This window comes from Euphorbia lathyris, chromosome 5 (genome assembly GCF_963576675.1).
Source record: "Euphorbia lathyris chromosome 5, ddEupLath1.1, whole genome shotgun sequence".
NCBI classification, from domain to species: domain Eukaryota; kingdom Viridiplantae; phylum Streptophyta; class Magnoliopsida; order Malpighiales; family Euphorbiaceae; genus Euphorbia; species Euphorbia lathyris.
Window position 1 is genome coordinate 52,280,656 of NC_088914.1, and position 6,602 is coordinate 52,287,257.

The window sequence follows — 6,602 nt, forward strand, 5'->3', positions numbered from 1 at the left end:
TGCCTTAATCATGTCAATTTCCTAGTTCGGTGCGTGCGGTTTTGGTTAGTATTTGATGCAAGCCCTATAGTTAAAACGAGTGTGGATACCGCATCAATGAAAAATAATCGAGCTATTTGATGTGCTTGTGGCTCAAAGTACCTTTCCATGGGTATGTTTGTGTGCTACAAGTTCAAGTGTTTCAACTATAGGTAAATGTCTAAAAATGAGTATCTATTCAAAAAGAGTTATTCAAGTTTTTATGCTATGACTCGACGATTCAATTTTAGAATTTTAGACTTGTTGAATGAAGGTTTATCCTATCACGAGTTAATGCTATTAAAAACTTGGTTTTAAAGTTTGTTTCGGGAGTAAATTGATACTTTAGGACATTCTTACTTGGGTTGGGGTTGTGTTGCCAAAACATTGAACACTGAAAGTAAAAATCATAACTAAAACAAGAAAAATCACAAACTAAAATAAGAAAAATCACAAACTAAAACACTAAACAACTACACTCATTCCGGTCCATGTCCTATCTTTTTCCCCCTCCCTACTAAGTTTAAGCCAAAATTCCAAAAGGCGCAAAACTAGAGTAAAAAGAGGAGAAGATAGGAAATACCATCTCAGTCGGGGAACTTCTCCTTGATGTCTTCCCTCGTAACATTCTCCTTGGATTCGAACTCTAACCGTGAATTGTCACCCAAAGACACATATTTCAAATGACTAGGAAGAGTTTTAAGATCAAGAACAGGAGGATCCTCCAATGAAGTCTTAAGTCTCCTTTTTGGCGGTAGTTCGAGTTTCTCATAGTAACCCTTTACCCATAAGCATTTTTGAACGTGTTCATTTGGGGTTTCTACAATGTTTTGTGCTTCTCGATCTATTATGAGTTCGTCTAGATTTAGGCCAAGGCCATTGACAACGACTGTATCGAGGGTGTCTTCGTAAAGGTTCTCCTGAAACACCTTGTCAACATCAATGAAATTGCAATAATCATGGGAGATAGGATATTTCATTGAGTCAAAAACATTGAATATAACCTCCTCATCTTGAAGACGTAAAATGAGTTTACCTTGCTCAACATCAATTAAAGTTCTACATGTGGCTAGGAATGGTCGATCGAGGATGATCGGTACTTTGTGCATCTTCTTCCACATCTAGCACAATGAAATCTACTGGAAAGATAAACTTATCTACCTTAACAAGAACATTTTCAATTATTCCCTTTGGGAATGCCAAGGATCGGTTGGCGAGTTGAAGCGAGACATTTGTGGGTTTAGGCTCGCCTAAACCTAGCCTTTGAAAGATCCTTAGGGGCATTAGATTGATGCTTGCACCAAGATCGCACAAAGCTCTTTCAAAGGTTAGACTACCGATCGAACATGGGATGGAGAAATTTCCCGGGTCCTTTAACTTTTGTGGTAATTTTCTTAACAGAATGGCCGAACAGTCTTCGGTTAATTTCATAGTCTCATTTTCTCCCAATTTTCTTTTCTTAGATAAAATATCTTTCAAAAATTTGGCATAAACGGGCATATTTTCTAAAGCTTCCGCGAAGGGAATGTTAATATGTAATTTCTTAAAGATATCCAAGAATTTAGAAAACTGTTTTTATTGTTTCTCCTTATGCAACCTTTGCGGGAATGGAATTTTCGCTTTATATGGTTGCATAAGAGGATTCGTGAAAAGTTTAGGTGGAGAGTCAGATGTGCTTACCTCGGGTTGTACTATACCTTTGTCCTTGGAGGTGGGTGGCTTAGCTGTCTCCTTACCATTCCGGAGTGTAATGACATTGACATGTTCCCGAGGGTTGGTCTCGGTATCACTTGGTAAGGATCCCCTAGGGCGTTCAGTGGAGGTTTTTGCAACTTGATTAATGTTTTTTCCAAACCCTTAGTGAATGTGTTTTGATGTCGACACCATTCTTCTAAGCCATTTAAGCTATTTTCAATTCTACCAAGGGTCTTAACAATGGTATCTAACGGGTCATGTTCTCTCTTTTCTTGCAGGTTAAAACCGGGTGGAGGTCTAGGGTGATTAGGAGCATATGGATTTAGAGTATTTTGGTTATTGCTCCATGAAAAATTTGGGTGATTCCCCCACCCGTTATTGTAGGAATTTCAGTATGGATTGTTTTGTCGATAAGAATTACCGACAAAATTTGTCGTTTCACCCATGAATTGATTTTCGGGTTGGTTATGCATACTCAAATTAGCCATTAATAGATCTATTTTCTTATTTAGCTCATCAAGGTTGGGAGACGATAGGGGTGGTGCATCACACATATACATACCTGCCCTTACCTCAGAGAATTGCTCGGTTGGCCAATGGGAACTTCTTTCGGCTAACTCTTGGATGAGCGCATAAGCGTCATCCGGGCTCTTGCAGAACAAACTTCCACTTGCGGCTGCATCAATAGTGGCACAATTATTCGAAGATAAACCACTATAAAAGATATTTACTTGTTCCCACTTCTCGAAACCGTGATGTGGGCTTTTTTTGAACAACCGGCGGTAGCGTTCCCATGCATCGTACAAGCTTTCTCTCTCCTTTTGATGGAAAGCATTGATCTCATTCTTGTACATGGCCGTCTTGGAAGGAGGGAAGTATTTAGCAAGAAACTTCTTTACTAAATCATCCCAAGTCGTGATGGATCCGGCATCTAAAGACTTTAACCAGTCAATGGCATCCTCCCTAAGAGAAAAAGAAAACAATTTAAGCTTAATAACGTCACTCGTAACACTATTAGTACGGAACAAAGAACAATGTTTAATAAATTTAGTAAGATGAGCGTTTGGGTCTTCTCTAGCATCACCTCCAAATTGTCCGACATTTTGGATAAGTTGAATCATAGTCGGTTTGATTTTGAAGTTATGTGCGGCTATGGTTGATTCTAGAATGCTAGAGGTGACCACGAGGCGATTTGGAGTTAACATGTCCATGATTGTTCTTTCTCCATTCTCTTCTATGGCAGGGTTTGTTCTTTCTCCGTCCATATCGGTGTTTCTTCCTACACGCCGATTCCTTCAACAAGTACGCTCTATTTCTGGATCAAAAACTAAAATAGGCCAAGAGTGGCTCCGCGTTAGCATAAAAACAATTGAAAAAGTGTCTAGAATGTCAAATCTGATTGTCACTAATGTTGTGACTAGAATCCCCGGCAACGGCGCCAAAAACTTGATGCGTATAAAACGTATACGTGCTTTTAAGAGCAAGTGCACTCCATCGTACCAAGTAATACAATATACTTACGTATAAAGATCGATCCCACAGGGATTCCGCACAATCATTAACTATCCACAAGTTTATGAAGTCTAAACGATTGAATAAAAGAGGTCTGGTTTGTTTATAGCTACGAAAAACTTTTGTTATTAAAGTAGTGGAGTAAAACACTAAGGAATCGGGTTCACTTCCTAAGTTTGAATCAATGAAATTGATTGAAATAAGACACCGAAGAGAAATTCGTGTTTCTAAAGATGGTGATTTCTAAAAGAAACTCAGTGCTAAGACCTTAGACCACCTCGTTCTATTCGTATTTACTCAACCGGGCCAATGGTTACTTAAATACGATAAGAAAGCGTTAAGTTCAATGAGAAATCCTAGCAATGTAATGCTAGAAACCACATCGATTTGCTGCCGAGTCTAGGAATGTAGTTTTCTGTTAACCTCTTATTACTATGGTGAGTAAAAAGCGATTAACTGAAATATAGATTAAGCTTACGTTCTTAGTTCTTTTAAATCGAATTCTTTCCGGGTGTTTATCTAATCGACTTCTAACTTGACTGAAAACATTAGAAAGATTCCCCTCATCCCTAGTAGGGAAGAATTAGTTCATGGTCATTGGGGAAATGAAACTTGAAATAAAGTGAAATAAAGTGAAACTCATTGAAAGTAGAAGATAAAGAAATGGAAGATGAACAAACTTTTGATTAAATGTGAAATCAACTTACAAAACTCAAAGGAAATGATTTTGAAACAAGAAATTGTACTTAAGAACAACAAAAATCAACTAAAACAAGAGTAATGACAAATGCCCAAAGCTTGGCTACAACAACAATGGAGTTTCTAAGCTTAAGGATGGAAAAAGTGTCTTTTTCTTCAAAATCTCTTCTATTTATAGCCCAAGTCTTGCTCCAATCAAGGTGGAATTCTGATTATGATGATTGGTAGCCTCCAAAACACTGAAATTATGCATTAAATGGCCTTGAGAAATCAAATGGAAGATAGGTATGGGCTTGCATAGAGAAAAGGAGCCGCCCGGTGCAAGTTGCGGAAGAAAACAGGTCTCACCGAGACCTATATAGGTCTTGTCGAGACCTGCCCTGGAATTGGCATTTTTAGGCCAATTTCAGGAGGTCTCACTGAGACCTAAATAGGTCTCGCTGAGACCTGCCTCTGGGCAGATTTCAGCACTCTTTTCCAGCCTATTGCAACGCTTCTGTGCGAATCTGTTGCAATTGGCCCCAATTGTCCAAAAACCACCGTTTTGTTCTCTTTTCACGTAACGTTCCCTTGTTCTTGCCTATAACTCACTTGGGTAAATTGTCAATCTCGTGAAGGTGTGTGAGGGTGTAAAAATTAATTAAAAACTCATGAATTAAATTAAAATTACGTGATGGTGTGTGAAATTGTGAATTAAAGTGAATTCTAACACAAATTAACACTAAAGTGATAATAAAGACAACAAAATGGACCAAATTATGACTCGATTTTACTATACAAACGGGCGGCAACAATCTCCAATGTATATAAAATCTTTCACATCCATCCATGCAACTATTTAGATATTCATATATCTACACATTGTGAGATTAACTACCTATTCAAAAGAGGAACCATATTACAAGCAAGTCTCAATATTATCATACTAGTCCTATCATAAAATATTTTGACTTGGATATTTAAGACTATGATCATTTCTTATGTATAAAGTTTGTCTCACTTCATTTTGTATGAAATATTTACATATTTATTATAATCTAAGGACCCTTTATCTATTAGTTTGAAGTTAAAAGAATAAATTCCTTTTAATTATGAATTGTTATATGATAAATCAAAACAAATATAATAAATGAACAACTTCATCAAATGAAAATCCTAAAACACATTGTCTTTACGAATCATTACACCAACAATCTCTCATTTGTACTAAAGCCTTTAACTTTAACCCAAATAAACATACATGAACACCATAATACTTTTGAGCTAGTGGCTTAGTCAATGGATCTACACTATTATCTTTAGTGGGAACTCTTTATATTTTCACATCTTGTACCTATAATCACTTTAATTAGATTGTAGCATCTAAATACATGCTTGGATTGATGATGACACTATGGTTCCTTTTCTTATGTAATGGCTCCATTGTTATCACAACATATGGTAATTAGATTAACATTATGACGAACCACTCCAAGTTTCATTATGAAATTTTTCATCGAAACGACTTCTTTAGCTTCCTCTGAAGTCACAATGTACTCAACCTTAGTTGTTGAGTCTGCTATACTAGCCTGCTTAAAACTCTTCAAACTGATTGCACCCTTATTTAGAGTAAATATGTACCAAAACTGGGTTTTACTATCTTCCCGATTAGTTTGGAAACTAGCATTTGAGTAGCATCCAACCCTTAGTTCTCCTCCCTCTCTATACACAAAGAACATCTTTTTAGTCATTCTTAAGTACATAAGAATGTTCTTGAATTCCTAATAGTGTTCTTCACCTAAATTAGTCTGATATCTAGTAGTCATGCTTAGTGCATAATCTATATTAGGTCTTCTACATAACATAACATACATGATTGATCTAATGACACTCACATAGGGAGTATCAATCATGCGATCTGTTTCTACATTATTCTTGAAAGAGTGTTTAGTCGAAAGTCTCACCTTTTGTGAAATGAGTAAGAATCCCTTATTGGATTGGTTCATGCTAAACATCTTTAACACCTTGTTTATTTATGTAGACTAGGCGAGTCCAGCTATTATATTTAATCTATCCCTATAGATCTTATACCTAGTATATAGGCTACTTCACCCATATCTTTCATGAGAAAATTGCTTAATAACCAAATCTTCACTAATTGTAGGACTACAACATCATTTCCTATAAGTAATATGCCATCCACATGTAACACCAAGAAACGACTGCACTCCTACTAACCCTCTTATATATACAAGGTTTGTCAATATTTTTTTTTTCAAAACCATATTCCTTTTTTGTTTCATCAAAACATTTTTTTCCAACTTATAGATGTTTGCTTGAGTCTATAAATAGACCTTTACAGTTTTCAAACCTTTTTTTGCATATTTGGATATGAAACCTTAAAGTTGCAATCATATACACATCCTCAAGTAGAGTTCTGTTTAGAAAATATGTTTTCACACCCATCTGCCAATTTCATTATCATAATGAGCAACTGTAACAAGTAAAATATTAATGGTAAATGGAGAAAAAATTCCATCATATTAAATTCCTTATTTCTAAAGATACCCTATAGCCACTAGCCGTGCTTTATAGTTATTTACTTTACCTTCCATATTAGTCTTTCTTTGGCCCATTGATGTGTGTTGAACTTAAGATACCAAACTCCTAAAAGACAATCATATTCTATTGTATCGAGT

At 36.1% G+C, this 6,602-nt stretch overlaps 1 non-coding gene across 1 annotated transcript; it reads left to right on the plus strand.

The window, feature by feature from the left end:
* Positions 1 to 2,460: 2,460 nt before the first annotated feature.
* LOC136231631 (small nucleolar RNA R71) lies at positions 2,461 to 2,567 on the plus strand. The gene has a single exon (XR_010690001.1). It is a non-coding gene; the product is annotated as a small nucleolar RNA R71 (small nucleolar RNA).
* Positions 2,568 to 6,602: the final 4,035 nt, after the last annotated feature.